The sequence below is a fragment of the Panthera onca genome, chromosome C1 (genome assembly GCF_046562875.1).
Source record: "Panthera onca isolate mPanOnc1 chromosome C1, mPanOnc1 haplotype 2, whole genome shotgun sequence".
NCBI classification, from domain to species: domain Eukaryota; kingdom Metazoa; phylum Chordata; class Mammalia; order Carnivora; family Felidae; genus Panthera; species Panthera onca.
The window spans coordinates 205756019-205775672 of record NC_138346.1 but is presented as its reverse complement, the minus strand read 5'-3'; the positions used below and the strand labels follow the sequence as shown (position 1 = coordinate 205775672).

Below are 19654 nucleotides of genomic sequence, written 5' to 3'. Positions count from 1 at the left end.
GGGTTGCCCAAGGCTGATTCCCATGCCCAGTTTAGGTTAAATGCATGGTCACAATGGTGGGGGAGGAAGCTGAGAAAAGCCCCATCATTGTCCCTTCTGACCCTTTTCTAACACATAATGGGGTTGGGGGAGGGGGGCCTTTACAAAGACCTCTGGGTGGAGGAGGAAAACGCTGGAGATCAAAAGAAGCTTCAGATTCTGAGGCCAGAAAGGGCTTTTGAGCCCTGGGGAAAACTTGTACAGGTGGGCAGGTTTCCCAAGGAGGCAAGGGTTGGCTCCTTGACTTAGTGAAGATGCCAGAGACTGCATTGAGGGCCTGATGTGTGCCAGGCCTGCCCCAGCCCTTCACGTGCACCATTTGGTTTACACATGGGGAGACTGAGGCTTACAGAAACTAAGCAAGTGAGGACACCAGGATTTGAACTCAGAGTTCCAAGGCTCCTTCCCTTCCCACCCTCCAGACCTGCCTTCTCCAAATGTCCAGCCCTCCCCACCTGTGTTGTCCTCTCTCCACCCACTCTACTGCTCCCTGCCCCTGCCCATCTTGTCCCTCTGTCTCTTTTTTTCTCCCTGAACTTCGTGCCTCTGAAGTCCCTAGGCAGAAGAGGTCCCTGGACACAGCTTCCCAACTTCCCAGCCCCTGGAGTGAGACAGGCTCTGTGTCCGTGTCACCGCCTGTAAAATGGGAGTATGTCTCTCTCCTAAGACTCTTGTGAGGAATAAAACTGAACTGAGGCCAGAAAACAATGCTATCTTTATTCAACAAATACTTATTAAGCTTTGTGCCAAGCCCTGTTCTAGGTGCTGGCAATGGAGCAGGAGAGAACAGACAAAAGCTCTCTTCGTGGAGCTGATATTCCGACATTCCCATAGAATCGCAATCAAGTAATTCACAAGAGAGAAGATGAAAATGCAGTAATACAGGGGCTCCTGGGTGACTCAGTTGGTTGAGCATCTGACTGGATTTCGGCTTAGGTCATGATCCCAGGGTTGTGGGTTTGAGCCCTGCCTCAGGTTCTGTGCTGAGTGTATAGTCTGCTTGGGATTCTCTCTCTCTGTCTCTCTCTCTCTGCTCTCTCTCTCTCTCTCTCTCTCCCTGTCTCTCTCCCTCTCTCCCTCTCCCTCCCCCCTCCCCTCCCCCTCCCTCTGGCCCTCTCCCCCACTTTCTCTCTCTGTCTCTTGCTCTCAAATAAAAATAAAAATTAAAATGCAATAACATGTATAAAGTTGATTGGCCAAGGAGCTCCTGGGTGCCTCAGTCGGTTCAGGGCCTAATTCTTTGGCTCAGATCATGATCTCACGGTTCATGAGTTTGAGCCCCATATTGGCTTCTGTACTGACAGTTCAGAGCCTGCTTGGGATTCTCTCTTTCTCCCTTTGCTCCTCCCGTGTGCTCTTTCTCTCTCAAAATAAATAAAATAAACTTTAAAAAACGTTAAACATTTTTTTTAAAGTTTTTTTTTGAGAGAGGCAGTGCGAGCAGAGGAGGGTCAGAGAGGGAGACACAGGATCTGAAGTAGGCTCCAGGCTCTGAGCTGTCAGCACAGGGTCCGATGTGGGGCTCCACCCACGAGCCGTGAGATAATGACCTGAGCCTAAGTTGGATGCCCAACCAACTGAGCCCCCCAGGTGCCCCAAACTTAATTTTTTTTTTAATTGGGGGCTCCTGGATGGCTCAGTTGGTTAAGCGTCTGACTTCAGCTCAGGTCCCAATCTTGTGGTCTGTGAGTTCAAGCCCCGTCGGGCTCTGTGCTGACAGCTCAGAGCCCGGAGCCTGCTTCAGATTCTGTGTCTGTCTCTCTCTGCCCCTCCCCCACTCACAGTCTGTCTCTCTCTGTCTCTCAAAAATGAATAAATGTTAAACAAATTTAAAAAAATTGATTGGCCAACATTTAATTCTCTCTAACAGAAAAAGCAACCTAGCTGTGTGACCTGAGACAGATTCTGTCCCCTGCTGTGCTTCAGTGTCCTCCTTGAAGCTGAGGACATCGATAAACAGTACCTACTGTAATTTGAGGCATCTGAGTGGCTCAGTCAGTTAAGGGTCCCACTTGGGCTCAGATCCGGCTCAGATCATGATCTCACGGTTTGTGAATTTGAGCCCCGTATTGGGCTCTTTGCTGTCGGTGCAGAGCTCTCTTGGATCCTGTCTGCTCCCCTCTCTCTGCTCCTACCTACCCTGCTCGTGCGTGTGAGCTCTCTCTCTTTCTCTCTCAAAAATATTAAAAAACAACAAACCGGTACCTACTGATGGTGAGGTCTATACATGATTAACGCATGCGAGGTGTTTAGCTAGTGCCTGTACTTAAAGAAAATATTGACTATGATCAGCTCTAATCTCAGCAAAAAATGCAACTCTGACCCTGGGTGTGAGGTTATGTCACTACCCCTGAACCCTGGCCACCCACCTTCGCCTCGGCTCAACCCATTCTCTGATTGGCTGCCCCATAGGATGGCATGATGCCCTCACTACCATCTGAGATACAGCCTGGCTCAGCAGCCTGGAGCTTTGTGCCGGGCACAGGTTTGGAGCTGTCATCACGCATTGCGCCCCGCCCTCTGCCTGTTCTTGTGCCTCGCTGTGTCCCAGCTTGGAACTGGGGTGAAACCAAGCTCAAGTCCTGCCTGTCCCTTGGCTGACTTATCTGACATTCCCTGCAAGCTAGATGCTGTCCTCGATTTACCGATGAAGACACTGGTCTTAGAGAGAGGAAGGGATTTGTCCAAGGACACACAGATGTTACCTGGGAAGTGGGGGTGAGGGCCCAGGTGGCTAAAATTCCAAGTCTGGTGATCTCCGTGTCGTACCCATCTCTGGGGATGGGCCTTCCTAATCCAGGAGTAGGATCCAGCAGCACAGCTCAGAGTTCTCACCTTGAAATAGGTCCGACTGAAGTTATTAATACAAATCCCAGAGCTCCGAGAGAGCTTTGCGGAGAGAGTGAGCAAGCTGGGCTGAGGACCAGTGCTCAGAAATCTTCCTGCGTGGCCACAGGAATGCTGACTAAGCTTCCCAGGGCAACGTAGTCACAGGCAGGCTGGAGCTAGGCTAAGAAGCATGGCTTCCTTTTTTTTTTTTTTCCTTCTAGAGGTATCCTGACATTTAGAGGGCAGCTGGGGGCAGTAGATGAGAGGTTCATTCCCAGCAGTTCTTTGTGACCCGGAACGAATCACTTTCCCTCTCTGAATCTCAGATGAAGAAATCATCGGCAATGTGGGTTAGTAATATGTACTTTGCAGCTGCTATGAGGGGCCAGCAAGATCATAAATGGTTTTCCAACACTGGGCTAAGTGTTGGTGGCTTAGGAGTTCTATTCCCAGGGCATTTTCCTTCATCACTGGCAGATGGTCCATAAGGGCCAGAGGGAAGGCCCTGTTTAGGTTAAGAGGCCTAGAGAGCAGGGAAAATACTGGCTTTGGGGTTGGCATTTTGGCTTCCAGTCCTAGCTGTGTGACCTGAGGCAAGTCACTTGGCCTCTCTGAGTGTTGTGTTCACAGCCGGCCCTCAACAACTTTTATAGAACGTTCACTGTCCCAAGAACATTTAAGAGTAGTCTCTACGTTTTCCACCTCCCCATCCCACCCCCCAACATTTCATAATTGCTCCCAGAAAAAGTTCCTGCTTAAAGTTTTCCATGCTGAAATTCTCAACCTCACTGTGGCATGAAATCAATTGTTTGCATTTAATTTGACTTCTCAAATTAAGGGGTAAAATTTGAGATGAGGGTAGGGGGTTGGGGGAGGAGAGAGGAACATGAAGTTAAACCAGATGTGTTTTTGTTTAACTGTCGGATGGTGGTTAAACTGCCTGAGTATTACCCTTGTTCTTTCTGAATTCCAGTAACCAGGAGTTAGGTTTCCCTAAAAATTGTAGTGTTCCTTCCCAGCTAATGTGGACTTGTCTTCCCCATTATTATTATTATTTTATATTCATCTGAGGCCACAAAGTACTGACCAGTGAGGATACCTCATAGATGCCTGGGATTTCAGAGCTGGAAGGTGTTTAGAAGCTGACGCAGTCAGCTGGCTGCTTTGCAGACCAAAGAGACTGAGGCCCAGAGAAGGGAGTGCATCCGTAGAGTGTATCTATTTTTTGAAAAGAATTGTTGAGGGAGGATGCAGGGGGTGTGGATTAGTAGAAAAAGATCCTCATCTCAGGAGGACAGAGTTGATATACTAACTACCAGTGTGACCTTGGGCAACTCACTTCCCCTCTCTGAGCCTCAGTTTCCTTATCTGTAAGCCAAGATGCCTGACTTCTCCAAGACTTGGAATGGGTCTAATTCAATCAATTGGCCTTCAAATATTTATGGCCCAGGTAATGGCAGGTCTGGCACAGGCTGCCCTCCAAAGGTGGCAGGGGACAGCTGTGGCAGCTCAGTGACTCCTGTGGTGATTTAAAAACATTGATTGAGTAGTTGTTGTTGTTGTTCAGCCAAGTGATTTCATTTTACTTCTCTTGAGAGATCAGATGTGGCCGCACGGGCCCACATTCCTGCCTGGCCACTGTGGCTGGAGTGGATTAGCCGCTGCTCTGTCCATGTTACCACAGTCCTCACGACTGCCTTCTCCCTCACACCCACCTGCCTCACTGACATGACCTGCCTGCCTTGTGAGTTTGCAGTTTCTGAGCAAGGTGCTGTGAGGCCTTGGAAGGAGGGCTCAGATCTCATCTGAATGACTGCATGAGGCTTGGGCCAGCCCTCAGGAGGCTGGCAGTAGGAACGTGGGACACGTGGACATCCTTCTGTGGCTACACGTAGGGGTTTTCTTCCAGCTCTAGTGGTCCCCGGGGAGACTCTAAGGGCTCTAGAGGTCTAGGGGTGCCACCATCAGCCTGTCAGGACGCAGATAGCTGGGCCTGGGGCCTATCTCCTTGGGGACAGGCAGCCCTGGGTGCTCCAGGGTACAGATTAATGCAGCTCCCTCAGGAAGGGACTCCCTGGACAAGTACCGGCTCACCTAATGCTCCCAACAGCCCTGTGCTCTGGTGTCACTCCACAGACAAGAAACGCCATCTTGCGCTCTGAACCCATGACTCTGTTGCGTCCCCTTTCCTCGGTGCCAAGACCCGGCCATGATGGGCAGGCACCATGGTGGCAGCACAGATCTCCAAGTCCACGTGACTGAGCTGGAGGGCAGTGTGGGAGGCCGAGAAGCCTTGTGGTTAAATACAGGGACTCTGGAGGCAGCTGCCTAGACGTGAGATTCTAGGCGTCCACAAGTGCTCTGGGGATATAAGATGAACAAGCGGGAGCCCTCCTTCCTGGGAGTAACCACGGGCCCCCTGGTCCTTGCCTTTTGGAGGAGCTCAGAAATGTGCCCTGTGTGGGTTTGCATTTTGTGAGTGCCCGCTGGGTGTCTGTACCTTCAACATTATCTCTGATCCTCACCTCCCCACCTCCTGCTGCTTTGCTGTTAAGACTGAGGCTCAGAGGGTAGATATGTGGGATTCAAACCCTTCCCCCCAGTATCTCTGACCCAGGGAAGGGAGGAGGGGGGGGGGCTGGGAAGCTATTTCTGGGAGTAAGACCTCCACCCACCCTGTAGTGAGGCCCGGCCCCCAGGCGTGTTCCATAGAAGTATCTTCATCCTCCCAGACCTCATTTTGACTCGGGGATGAACTTCGCCAGGTCAGGTGCGCAAGCCTCTGGGCAAAGATCAGCAAACATTTAATGTTCTTTAAAAAAGTGTTTAGGTGGCTTTTATTTGAAAAGCCATAAATCTAATCCTTATTTTTTTATTTTTATTTTTAAAGTTAATTAAAAAAAAATGTTTTTAATGTTTATTTATTTTTGACAGAGAGACAGAGCATGAGCGGGGGAGGGGCAGAGAGAGAGGGAGACACAGAATCCGAAGCAGGCTCCAGGCTCCGAGCCGTCAGCACAGAGCCCAACGCAGGGCTCGAACTCACAGACTGAGAGATCATGACCTGAGCCGAAGTCGGACGCTCAACCGACCGAGCCACCCAGGCACCCCTAAAGTTTATTTATTTTTGAGAGAGAGACAGAGCCCTAGTGGAGGAAGGGCAGAGAGAGAAGGAGAGACACAGAATCTGAAGCAGGCTGCAGGCTCCAAGCTGTCAACACAGAACCCGACTCAGGGCTCTAACTCACGAGCCATGAGATGATGACCTGAGTCGAAGTCAAGACACCCAACCGACTGAGCCACCCAGGCACCCCCATAAATCCAGTCTTTAAAAAGGATCTACCGGGTGACTTTTTGTTAAGTCAGCCTCTTGCCTTCTTTGGTCCGCCTTCTCACTTTGTCTCCGAAACAGCAGGGTGGGTACCCTTTCAGATCCCAGGCCGAGTTTCCCGGGTTTTCTGTCCTGTGATCCCCCAGGCCTCTTGTTGGCTGTCACCAAACTGTGTCAGGCTTGGCCTTTCTGACTATCATTTGTTAATTTCTCCCTCCACCTGTCCCCACATTGACTTAATGGTCTCTTAACATACAGGAGTTAATAACTTACCCGTCTGCCACCCTCCTGGGCAGCAAGTGCCTCAGTGGATTGAGTCTCCCTCTTTTCGCCCATTCCTATTTAGCAGTGCAGTAACTGCTCTCTTTTCTCTGCCTCCTTAAGTGAGGTCCCCACTTGCTAACATTGCCAGGCCAGGGGTGGCCCAGTGGCCGCACCTGGAACTGCTCATTTGGTGTGGCAACAGCCCTGTATGGCCAATGCTACATTACAAACGAGGAAACTGAGGCATGAAGTCAAGCAGCTGGAAAGTGGGAAGCACACCCATTTGTCCCCACCTGTTGCGAATCCGCCACTCGAGCCTGCTTCCTCCTCTGTGACACGGATGACAAAATCCATTTTCCTAGAAGAATCTGGTTCCTTATTTATTTTGAAATCATCAAACAGTAATTCATATTTCAGTTCAGTTAGGCAGATATCAAAGATGAACAGGCTTGCTCTCCAAACCCTTGTCTGAATCACCTGAATATTTTTGGTGTGAAAATGCTGGATTTTTTTTCCCCCTTTGACCTAATCCTTACAATTAACATTTAAGGGTTTACTCTGTGTCAGGACTGCAGCTAATCACTTTGAATGATCTTATTGTATTTTTGTCCTCCTCCATTTTACAGAGGAGGAAACGGAAGCTCAGAGAAGCTAACTAACTTTTTCAAGGACACACAGCTGGAAGGCGGAATCACCAAATCCGGGAGACCCGCCTAATCAGATAAACATCTGAATTCAAATCTTTGTGGTGGGATCCAAGCCCTTGGGGGACCTTGGTATCTACATTTGTTTGCACTGGAACCATCTGCCTCTGGGATTTGCTGGAGGTGGGGTTGAAGGCTGTGGGTTGGGGGGAGGGTGGATGAGAAGGAGGTGATGGTGCTGAGGGGAACCAAGCTTAGGGGGCCCTGTTTGGGCTTTTATTCTCTCAGACAATGGGTCTTGGGACCTGGACACCCCCTCTTCTAGCCAAGAGGAAGGAAATGACAGTCCTGGCAGGAAGCATCCTCAGAAAGCCAGAGGACCCTGGGTGTGGATCCCAGCCCTGCCATTCAGGCTGTGTGACCTTAGGCAAGACCCTTTCCCTCTTGGCTTTCAGTTACCCCACCTGAACACTAGCTTCTCCAGGCATAGGAACTTAGCAGATGAAGTACACTTCAAAATCTGTTTATGTTGCTTTCACAGCTGGTGTTTTTTTAGACCTTGACTTGAAGTATGAGACCATCAAAGCGATGCCTCCGTATGTGGCCAGTACACAATTCATTCTACCTGTGAGAGTGTAAGAGTTGAAATATTTTCTGATACCAGTGAGTCGGAATTGGGTATTAGTTTCTGGACCTGCCATGATTTCAGTCTTGCAAAAGACACCAGTTCCGCTTGTGTTCTTCAGCCTACCGCCTTAGGACTTTTCTAGTTCATGTATGGCAAGCAGTTGGCTTTCATGCTGCTACTTGCTTACTTTACGCCCATGTCAGACATCACTAATCAACCACTGCTCTGTTTCCTTCCAACCTCCAGTACCTTCTAAACGCAGCGCTCCAGGCAGCCGTTATCAACTAATTTGAGTTGGCAAATAAGACTGAAGGATGTCACAGAACCAAATTAGATTTAGTTATTGGGTGGAAGGTGGGGAAGGGACAGGCCCAGGGTGGCCTCCAGGTCACTGTCACCCTGCTCCTCCTTTGTATGGGAAAGCAGGAGGAACTCAGCTAGATTGGACCAGAACTCACCTCTGGTGCAGGGTGAGGGCCTTTCCAGGGCCATACAGTTGTGCCCCTGTTTAGTCCTCAAGGGGGCGGTGCTGGCTTCTAGAGCTGGTCACAGCCCAAGCTTTAAAAGTAAGAGTGGAAAGACAGGCTGGTTGCAGATTGTCCTAGAGAGTTAGGCTCACTCCTCCCCCACCCTATGTACTGGTATCAGTAGTAGGTAATAATGGTCATAATAAGAGTAGTTAACATTTTATGAATATTTATTGTGCACCAAGCCATGCTGCTAACTGCTTTATATCTATTCACACTTTTAATCCCATTTCTCAAGTGAAGGAAATGACTCAGAGGTGAAGCAATTTGCCTGAGTTGCCCTGGCTGGTGACCCAGCGGAGGCTTGGTGAACTGGTGGGGCCGCTGAGATTTTAAGTCACAGCTGTGCAAGTCTGCAGCTGGCTCCCTCGCCAGCTCCGCGTGGGGACTTCCAGACTCCACACTTGCTCTTCCCCAGCTCACCATCCTCATTTCTCGTCTGTGACTGTGACCCTCCTTTACCTGTGCAGAGTGCTCTTTCTCATGCAACACCTCTGTTCCACATACTCCTGGGGGCAGCACAGCAAATGGCATCTCTGCTTTGACAGGTTAGAAAATTGGGTCTGGGGTCCAAAGGGAGGAAATGGTAGTCCCCACGCCAGGGGATTCCATGTTCTTTCTGCTTGTTCATTCATTCCTTTGTTTATTTTTGAGAGAGAGAGAGAGAGAGAGAGCGCGCGCGAGAGCATGAGCAGGGGAGGGGCAGAGAGAGAGAGAATCCAAATCCCAAGCAGCCTCCACACCATCAGCACAAGTCTGACACGGGGCTTGACCTCACAAACTGAACTGTGACATCATGACCTGAGCAGAAATCAAGCTTAAATGACTGAGCCACCCAGGTGACCTGGATTCAATGTTCTACCTGTTCCTTGGGACTTTCTGAACTGATGACTGGGCAGGAGGTGGGAACCCAGGAGTGGTACAGCTGAGGTGGGGTGGGTTTGATCCCCCATCCTGGATGCACCAGTCCTAGCTCCTGTTCTTTTTTTTAAGTTTTTTTAAAAGATTTTATTTATTTTGAAGTTTATTTATTTTGAGAGAGCACGAGCAGGAGTCAGGGAGAGCCAGACAGAGAGGATCCCACTAACAGTGCTGAGCTTGAACCCATGAACTGTGAGAACATAACCTGAGCCAAAGTCAAGAGTCGGGAACCTTAGCCGACTGAGCCACCAAGGTGCCCCTTAAGATTTTATTTTTTAAGTAATCTCTACACTCAACAACGTGGGGCTCGATTGAACTCACAACCCCAATATCAAAAGTTCTCTACCAACTGAGCCAGCCAGGTGCCCCCTTAGCTCCTGTTCTAATCAGCCACACGACCCTGGATAAGTCACTTTGATACTCCCAAACTCAGTTCCTAGGCTCCTATCATACTTTTCCATTTTGAAAGCCCATTCTTTTCTTTATGCTTAAGTAAGCTCTACACCCAACATTGGGGCTTGAACTCACAACCTCGAGATCACAAGTCACATGCTCCACCTACTGAGCCAGCCAGACACCCCCTTAAAGCCCTTTCTTATTCATGAACTCATTGAATCCTTAAAACAGCCTGAAAAAAAATATTATCTTCACTATGCCAACAGGGGAAGCTGAGGCTCAGGTCAAACAATGGCAACATCAGCCCTCAAACTCCGATTAGGATCCCAGACTAATGGGCTTTCCCCACATGTGTTCCCTAGCCTCTCTTCTCTTGGCCTTTGCACCTGCTGTCCTCTTCTTTGCAGCGCCCTCTTTGCCTGTGTCGTCTGTTGGTAGCATGGTTTTTTTTTTTTCTAGATCTGGCTCAGAAATCTTGAGCTCTTTGTAATCCGGTCATCTGCGTAGTGTCTGCCTCTGAGTATGAGTTCCTAGAGGGTAAGAACCTCATCTGAATCCTTTGTGAAGTTCAGTGTCTATCAATCCAGGTGTCTGTGTGCAGCAAATGCTTGATGTCCTTGGGTTAATGAAAGGCTGCTACAGCCGGCAGGGTTTCCCCCAGCTCGGTTGCACTCGGTTCACTGTGGGGAAACCTGGGGAGGCTGTCCCACTGGGTTTGAACACCAGAGCCACCCCAGGACGAGCTCGGCTGCCCTTCCTACATCTCCATTGGTGTCCTCACATCTCCACCGATGACACCAGCTCATAAATCGTTTGTTAACGATTGGCAGCAGGACAAGCCAGTTTCCCTGTTGGCGGCCCTTGGTCGGGAATGGGTTCCCCCAACGATTACCACTGCCCCGTCTTTTTGTACATTTGGTTCACAGATGCACCCTCGGTGCTAAACAACCTTAATTTCTTTACTGATAATAGTAATGGCCATCGTGTGCTGCATCTATATGAACCATGCTTCTCGGTGCATAGTAGACACTTAATATATATTTGGTGAATGAATGAGTACTTGCACATCATACACTAGGGCTGGGCCTAAACAGACGTTTCCAGGAAGGGAAACCAAGCTGTCACCTCACCCCTGCCTGGGATAGTCCTGGCATGTGTCAGCACCCTGGTTGCCTGGAACTGCCCATGGCCAACAGCAACAGAGACTAGAAGGACCATGACTGCCCCGAAGGAGGTATTGCTGTGGTCTGTAGTGCACAGAGGCAAAAATGAGGCTCAGTGTGGTTAAGTAGCTTGCCCAGGGTCGCAGAGCTAGTAGGTGGGGGAGCTGGGATTTGGACCCAGAGCCTAGACTCTTTCCCCTTTGCCTCTCATTCTGCTGAGCAGGTTGGTTTTGGCTCCGGTGAGGGAGATAATGTCTGTTTGGGGATGTCTGGTCCAGAGTTCCAGACCTGGCTCCAAACAACGTTAATATATTGAATAATAATAGTAAGCACCATCGTTCACTGAACCCCTACGTGTGCTATGCCCTTTTTCATCGGGTCCTCTTAGCCTCCCCACAGAGTAGCTACTGGAATCCCTGTTTTTAAAGGTGGAGAATAGAAGCACAAAAGAGGACTGAAGGTCATGTAGCTAGCCCATCAGTGGTTAAGCCAGAATTTGAACCTGGGCAGCCTGGCTCCAGAATATCAGTCCGTGATCATTTAAAACTAGATAAATCTATGTAGGCCAGATGTGTAAACTCCTCTTGAACCTCATGGTTCTTCTGGAGCCAGACTCGGGGAGGAGGTGCAAGGCAGGAACAGACTACAGGACACTTCCTGGCCCCCTGAGCTTGAGGAGTGCAGAGTTTATCTGTCCCTTGCGTGATTCCTGGGGGAAGGGAGAAATGGGGGCTGGGGTGGGGGGTGGGCACAGTAGGGCAGTCCTTGTGTCTCCAGGACCAGGGTCAGGGGGAGGCCAGGGCAACCAGCCTGGCTGAAGCCACTGTTAACTCAGAGACCTCAGCGGGATATTGGCCCCAGCCTCAGTCCAGGGCTCTGGCCTCAGGCCTGACTCTCCTGGGTTTCTATCCCAGCCTTCCAATGTCTTCCTGGGGTGGGGAATCTCAGAGCGCTGGCTTATGTGAGGACTTTGCTCTGAAATTTCCTCCTTCAACACCAAATCCCTGGGCTGGCCTGCCTGTCCCACTTCCCCCTTTTGGAGGAAGTGGATCCTTTCCTCTTTTGGGTAGCTGTGTGATTTGAATAATTGAGTGTTTCCCAGCTGGCACCTGGCCGTGGAGGGCTCAGCTCTGCAACGCCTCTGGCTGGGGCTCTGAGGTAGGCCTGCCAACTTCCTCATCCAATCATGGTGGGCAGAATATAGGGAGAGTGCCTGTCTTGTTGGTTTGGCCAGGCCAGGCCCCAGATGATTCCTGGGAGAGGCAGTGCCGGCATCTGGCTGTGTCTCCTCATTTTCTGAAGTGGCAAGTGGCTGCTGGTGGGGGAAGAAAGGGGCTGCCCCTGCTTCAGTGGCCTTTCTCATCAGCTCACCTGGGTGTCAACTTCTTAGCACCTGTCTGGGTGGAGAAAGGAGGAAGCAGAGTCAGGAAGGGGGAAAGATAAATGCAGAGGACAATATTCATTCATTTGCTCACTCATTCGACAAACATTTTCTTAGCCCAACTGCCTGCTAGGCCCAGGGCTGGGTGCTAGAATTCATGGATGAACCTGGTCTAGTTTTTGCCTTCAGGAAGCATCCAGTGTGTGAGGAGATAGTCATGTAAGGAGTCCCTACAGAGACCCATGAAAGAGTGTAGGAGCCATGGGACTGGAGGAGGCCACCTAACCAAGCCTTGGGCAGAATGACCACAAGGGATTTCTGGACGAGGTGCAGGTGGTATTAGATTTTTTTTTTTTTCCCCCTCCAACAAATATTTACTGAGCATCATCTATAGGCAGGTGTGGTTCTAGGTGCTGGGATACAGCAATGAATGCCACCAAAGTCCAGCTGGAGCTCCATTGTACTGGAAGAGACAGACGATGAAGTATTTATGTTAATTTCAGACAGTGGTGAGCACTGTGAAGGGTATGAACAGGGTTGTGAAATAGTGAGGAACTGGAGAGGAGCGGAGGCCTCTTCACCCCGCGTGGGCAGGGAAGGAAAGGACACAAGAGGTGGTCTTTGACCTGAAGAAGGAGGAATGAGCCAAACATCTTCCTGGGGGAAGAGTGTTCCAGGCTGATGATTGGCCAGGGTAAAAGCTCTGAGGGGAGAAAGCAGGGCAGAGAAGTTGTGTGTGGTGCGGGGTGGGGGCCAGGAGGTGCTGTCAGAGAGGCGGGCAGGACCCAGAGATGGCAGACATCTGACCAGCTGTGGAAGAATAAGCGGGGCCTGCCAGGAGAAATAAGGGGTTGGGTGACCTCCTGTTTGCTGGATGGCCCCTTGAGAAATGTGAGTAGGAATAGCCTTTGGGACTTGACATTCTGTCCCTCTCTAAGTACACATGGTGTGGGGCAGTTGAGGCCCAGAGAGGGAAAGTGACCCTCCTGAGGTCCACAAAGGGAGGTGGTGGGACTAGATCTAGGTCCCATAGTCATTAACCAGTTTTTCTCCAACGTGCCCACACAGCCCCTCTGCATTAAGGTGGACATTAATTTTGCCAAGAAAGTTCCATACATTGCCTAGTCTGACAGAAAGGTGAGGCTCCAAGAGGAACAGGGACCTGGTTAAGAGTCATTCAGACCCCGGTTCCATATAACTGGCCACGGCCAAGTGACTAAACCTCAGTTTACTCATAAAATGGGGACAGTAATGGTTTCTAGCTCATAGACTGCTGAGGACACAGTGAGAGAATAGGTGTCGAGCACTTTCTATGGTGTTTGGCACAATGCAAATATGGGGAACACTTTTGTTTCCATTTTAAGTTATTGTATGGACCCTGGGGTCTTTTTCAATGGATTAATCATGATCCTCATCACTGGTCCACAATGGCTCTTTGTCTATTTTATTACTAAAAATAAATTAAAAACTCCTATGAACCGTCATCCACACTACCAGGACTAGGATAGTGACAGTAATTTACATCTTCCTCCAGGCTCCTCCAGCTCTCTGCCTTCACTTGTCTTCATGTGGGGTCACCACTCTCCTGAATCTAGGGTTTCTAATTCCCGCTCCTCTTTTTTTTAAAGTAATCTCTATGCCCAATTTGGGATTGAACTCACCACCCTGAGATCAAGAGTCACATGCTGTACTGACAGAGCCAGCCAGATGCCCCAAACTTTGACTTTTTTGACTGTTATTTAAGATCACATATGTGAGTTTCATACACGAGTCATACATAAATATATATATTTAACTTCATAAAAGTATCATACTTTATGTAATCTCCTTAGACTTGTTTTCTCACTGAATCCTATAGCTGAAATTGACTCAATTGTTGCATGTAGTTATATATATTTCTTTACTTTTGTATATATGATATATACCAGATAACTATTTCACATTTATTTATTTGATTTCTTGTTGGTGGCACTGGGTTACTTTCAGGTGTTTTTCTAGTGTGGAAAAAGTACCTATGAATATTCACATACACATTTTACAATGCATGCATATAGGAATTTTCTCGTGATATATACCTAGCCATGGATTGTTGGGTCATAGGGTATGTGAAAATTTGTTCAGCATTACAAGACAAGAACAAAATGGGTTGGGTCTGTTTGTACCCCTTCCAGTAACATATAAGAACTGTTCTGTGTCTCTGTAACACATGGTGTTGTCTCACTTACAGTTTTTTCCGATCCAATAAGAATAACAATTTCTCTTTGTAGACTTGATTTGCAATTCCCTGATTACCAGCAAAGTTGAGTGTGTAGAGTATGTATGAGTCCTCTTCTGGTGACGTCTTTTGCCCATTTTTCTTTCTTGTCCTTTTTTTGTCCTTTTCTTACTGATTTGTCACAGTTCTTCATATTCCTGAGTCTAGTCATATTTTGGAAACAGAAATTCTAAAATTTAACAAAGGTCAATTTATCGATCTTTCTTTCTTTTTTTTAATGTTTATTTATTTTGGAGAGAGAAAGAGACAGAGTGTGAGCAGTAAAGGCGAAGAGAGAGGGAGACACAGAATCTGAAGCAGGCTCCAGGCTCTGAGCTGTCAGTACAGAGCCCAATGTGGGGCTTGAATTCATGAACCCTGAGATCATGACCTGAGCTGAAATCAGATGCTTAACCACTGAGCCACCCAGGTGCCCCTCCTTTTTTTTTTTTAATAGACAATTTTATTTTATTTATTTTTAAGGTACAAATTAAGATTTTTTTTTTTTTTAAAGCAGCCTCCATGCCTAGCATGGAGCCCAATGCAGGGCTTGAACTCATAACCGTGAGATCAAGACCTGAGCTGAGCTGAGATTAAGAGTTGGACACTTATCTGAGCCATCCAGGAGCCCTGATGATAGTTTTCTTTTGTATTTTTAGATCTTCGTGCTTTTGAACTTTTTTCTTAAAAAGTTCAGACAACCTTATTACACTGCCAGTACAATCTTAAATAAAAATGGTGATACTAGGTATCTTTGCCTTGTTTTTTTATTTTAGAAAGAATATTCTAATATTCCCCTTTTAATATATATGTCTTGTAGATTTTTAAAAAATGTTTATTTATTTTAAGAGAGAGAGACAGATAGAAAGTGAGCAGGGGAAGGGGTAGAGAGAGGGAGACAGAGAATCCCAAACAGGCTCCGCACTGTCAGCACAGAGCCCTATGTGGGGCTCGAATTCACAAACCGTGAGATTATGACCTGAGCTGAAATCAAGAGTCTGATGCTCAACTGATTGAGCCACCTACAAGGAGCCCCTTGTAGATTTTTTGTAAACTGATTTTTTTCAGGTTAAGGAAGCTCTCTTCTATTCACAGCTTACTGAGAGCTTTTTGAAAATAATAATTAGTGTTGAATGGTATTAAATGCGTTCAAAAAGTATCTTGAGATGATTAGATGGTTTTTCTCCTGTAATCTGTTAATGAATTTAATTACATGTATAGATTTTCTAATAAACTATTCTTGCATCCTAGGAGAAACATAACATTCATTATGTATATATTGGTTATGGTCTGATAATCTCTTGCTTGGAATTATAAATAGACCTCTAATTTTCATTTTTATATTGTACTTTTTTGGCTTTGGTATTGCAATTATAATGTCCTCATAAAAGTAGATAGTAATGTTTTCTCTTTTGCTTTCTTCTGGAAAAAGTTTGGGTAAATTTGAGATGATTTGTTTCCTTAAGTCTTATAGAACTGATCTGTAAAATCACCTTGGCCTGTTCTCTTTGTGGAAAGATTTTTACTTTCCTGCTTCAGTTTTTATTTATTTATTTATTAAAAAATTTTTTTTAATGTTTACTTTTGAGAGAGAGACAGAGTGTGAGCAGGGGAGGAGCAGAGAGAGAGGGAGACACAGAATCTGAAGCAGGCTCCAGGCTCCGTGCTGTCAGCACAGAGCCCGATGTGGGGCTCAAACCCACAAACCATAAGATCATGACCTGAGCCAAAGTTGGACACTCAACCAACTGAGCCACCCGGGTGCCCCTGTTTCAGTTTTTAAATTTAGGTTTTTTATTTCTTCTTGAGTCAGTTTTGGTAAGTTATATCTTTAGGAATATATGTATTTAATCTACATTTTCAAATTTACTGGCATCAGGTTGCTTATAGCATTTTAAAAAATCATATCCCCTTTTCTATAAGTGTCTTATCTCTTTTATTGTATTTAAAAAATTTTTTTCTTAATCTTTATTTTTGAGAGGGAGAGAGAGAGACAGAGCATGAGTCGGGGAGGGGCAGAGAGAGAGGGAGACACAGAATCCGAAACAGGCTCCAGGCTCTGAGCTGTCAGCACAAAGCCCGACGCGGGGCTGGAACTCACAAATTGCGAGATCATGACCTGAGCCGAAGTCAGACACTTAACTGACTGAGCCACCCAGGTGCCCCTCTTTTATTGTATTTTTAAAATTAATCTTGCCTCAAGTTTATGGACTTTTTAAAGGACATACTTGTGGCTTTGATCTTTTCAATTGAATCTTTGTTTTTTGTTTTGTTGATTTCTGTTCTTTATAATCTCCTTTTATTTTCTTTGGGTTGCTGTGTTTTCTAACTTCCTAAGTTGGACACTTAACTCGTTAATTTTTACCCTTTCTTTGCTGCATTCTATAATTTTTGGTGTATAAATGTTTCTGTGATCATTCAATCCTAAGTAATTTTAAATTTCTACTATGACTTTTCTTTGATCCAGTTTATTTAGAGATGTTTTTAATCTGAGTGTATGGGGAACTGTTTGTCCTTTTAAAAATATGACTTCTAAAAAACAAAAAACAAAAAACATGACTTCTAAATTGTACCATTGTCAGAGAATGTGGGCTATGTAAAAACCTGTCATTTAAAATGAGAGGCTTGCTTTATGGCCTGGTATGTGATCAATTTTTAAAATGTTTGAGTGTTTCTGAAAAGAATCTGTTTATGTACTTTTATTTCTGCCTGCCTGCATTTTTATTTCAATTTATCTTGCCTTTTCTTTTTTAATGTTTTATTACTTTAAAAAAATTGTCAGCTGTAGTTTTTCCCTACAAAGACCAGATTAACATTTTCTCATCTCTCTCCATCTCCCTCTTAAGCCCTCATATTCTTCACTGACTTGTCCTTCAGCCCCTGTGACATCACATTAAAATTGTTTTTAAAAAATAAACTTTATTTGTTATTTGCTCAGCCTTCAGATATCTTTAGTTTTATCTGTTCACTTTATTTCTATTAAGTGGTTACTTCCAAAAAAATTGGGGGGTGGGATGTCTTTTTGGACAAACCTGAGCCATGTAGTGTGATTTTCATTAGCCTTTAGTATTTGAATGACAGTTTAGCTGGATATGAAATTCTTGATTCAAATTCTTTTCCTTTGGTACTTTAGTCAATTTAATTTGATTATTCCTTTGTAAGTAATCAAAATTTATGTATTTTGAGAGAGAGAGAGAGAGAGAGAGCAAATGGGAGGAGCAGAGAGAGAGAGAGAGAGAGAATCCCAAGCAGACTCCGTACTGTCAGTGTGGAGCCCAATACAGGGCTCAAACCCAAACCATGAGATCATAACCTGAGCTGAAGTCAGATGCTTACCTGACTGAGACACCCAGGTACCCCTTCACTATAATATTTCTAAGAGTTCATTTTTCCTTCTCTGTCCTATTTGGTATATTTGAGGCCCTTTCAAAGGGAGATCTTTCATCTTTCTTTAGTTCCAAGGTTATCTTCATTATTTCTTGAAATATCTCCTCCCTTGGCTTATTTTCCTTTCCTGGGACTCCTGTTATCTAGATGTTGGCACTTAGATATCCATCTCTCTTTTTGTTGATGCATAATTTCATACAATAAAATGCATAGATGTTAAGTGCACAATTCAGTGTGTTTTAACAAATATACATTACCTTGTAATCATGATCTCAAACCAAGATTTAAAGAGAGCAACATTTCCATCTCTCCAGCAAGTTCCTTCATGCCCCTTTCCAGTCCATTTTGCCTCCAAAATGCAATCATTGTTCTGATTTGTTTCACTATAGATTAGATTGGTCTTCTCCGGAGTTTCATATAGATGGATTACGCAGCATGTACTCTTTTATGTTCTGCTTCTTTCACTTGGCATAGTGTTTCTGAGATGCATCTATGTTTGTTGTATCCTTTGTTCACTCTTCTTGGCTGAGCAGTTTTCTGTTTTATCACTATACCACCATTGTTTATTCATTTGTTAATGAACATGTAAACTGTTTCCAGTTTGAGGTTATTATAAATAAAGCTATGAACACTTATGTATAAATCTTCATGTAGGCATATTTTCATTTCTTTTGAGCAATTACTTTGGGGTAGAATTGCTGGATCATGTGGTAAATGTATGTTTACCTTTATATGGAACTGCCAAACTCTTTTCCAACTTCATTGTACTATACTATATTCTCATGAACAATATATGAGGCTTCCGGATTTTTCTACATTCTTGACAGTGTTTAATTTTACAAGGCATACTTTCATTTGGTTTCGGTTGTTCTGGTGGGTGTGAAATGGGTTTAATTTTCATTGATAGCAATGATGTGGAACACCTTTCCATGAACTATTGGTTATTGGTTACGTTTTCTTTTTGAAGTGGCTAAGTCTTTTGCCCATTGTGTGTGGGAGGGGAGGGGCTGCTAATCATTTTATTCTCAACTTTAGTATTTTTAAATTTACTGGATACGGTCTTGCAGTCGTGTGTACTATGCAAGTTCTTTTCCATTATGTGTCTCGTGTATTCACTTTTTTTTTAAGTTTATTTATTTATTTTGAGAGAGAGAGAGAGAGAGAGAGCGCGTGCCCAAGTGTGGGGAGGGGCAGAGAGAGAGAGAGAGAGAGAGAGAGAATCCCAATCTGGCTCCTTCCTGTGCTGTGATGTCATAGTGCAGAACCCCACACAGGGCTCAATCTCACAAACTGTGAGATCATGACCTGAGCCAAAGTCAAGACTTGTATGCTTAACTGACTGAGCCACCCAAGCGCCCCTATTCACTTTTTTAATGGTATCATTTTTTTTTTTACCTCTTTTGCTTTTTTTTTTTTTTTTAATTTTTTAAAGTTTATTTATTTTTGAGACAGAGAGAGACAGAGCATGAACGGGGGAGGGTCAGAGAGAGGGAGACACAGAATCTGAACTCATGACCTGAGCCGAAGTCGGCCGCTTAACCGACTGATCCACCCAGGCGCCCCCTTCTTTTGCTTTTTTAATTTTCTTAACGTTTATTCATTTTTTTTTTTTTTTTGATAGCAAAAGACAGAGTGTGAGTGGGGGAGGGTCAGAGAGAGAGGGAGACAGAATCCAAAGCAGGCTCCAGGCTCCGAGCTGTCAGCACAGGGCCTGATGCAGGGCTTGAACTCGTGGACCGTGAGATCATGATCTGAGCTGAAGTCGGATGCTTAACTGACTGAGCCACCCACGTTCCCTCCTTTTTTTTTTGTTTTTTTTGTTTTTTTAATGCTTATTTATTTTTGAGAGAGAGGGAGAGGGAGGGAGGGAGCGCTCATGCATGCGCCTGT

The 19654-nt window shown here is 45.9% G+C and overlaps 1 protein-coding gene, 1 long non-coding RNA gene and 1 pseudogene across 2 annotated transcripts in view; 1 reads left to right on the top strand and 2 right to left on the bottom strand.

Moving 5' to 3' along the window:
• The window catches only part of ALPL (alkaline phosphatase, biomineralization associated), a 58088-nt gene that overhangs the window by 895 nt on the left and 37539 nt on the right, over positions 1–19654 (top strand). The window lies entirely within an intron of this gene.
• Positions 7303–7861, bottom strand: LOC132673140 (ATP synthase F(0) complex subunit k, mitochondrial pseudogene; annotated as a pseudogene).
• LOC132673141 (uncharacterized) lies at positions 8055–8961 on the bottom strand. The gene is made up of 2 exons (XR_009607880.3): positions 8725–8961; positions 8055–8293 (listed from the first exon to the last, which is right to left on the bottom strand). It is a non-coding gene; the product is annotated as an uncharacterized LOC132673141 (long non-coding RNA).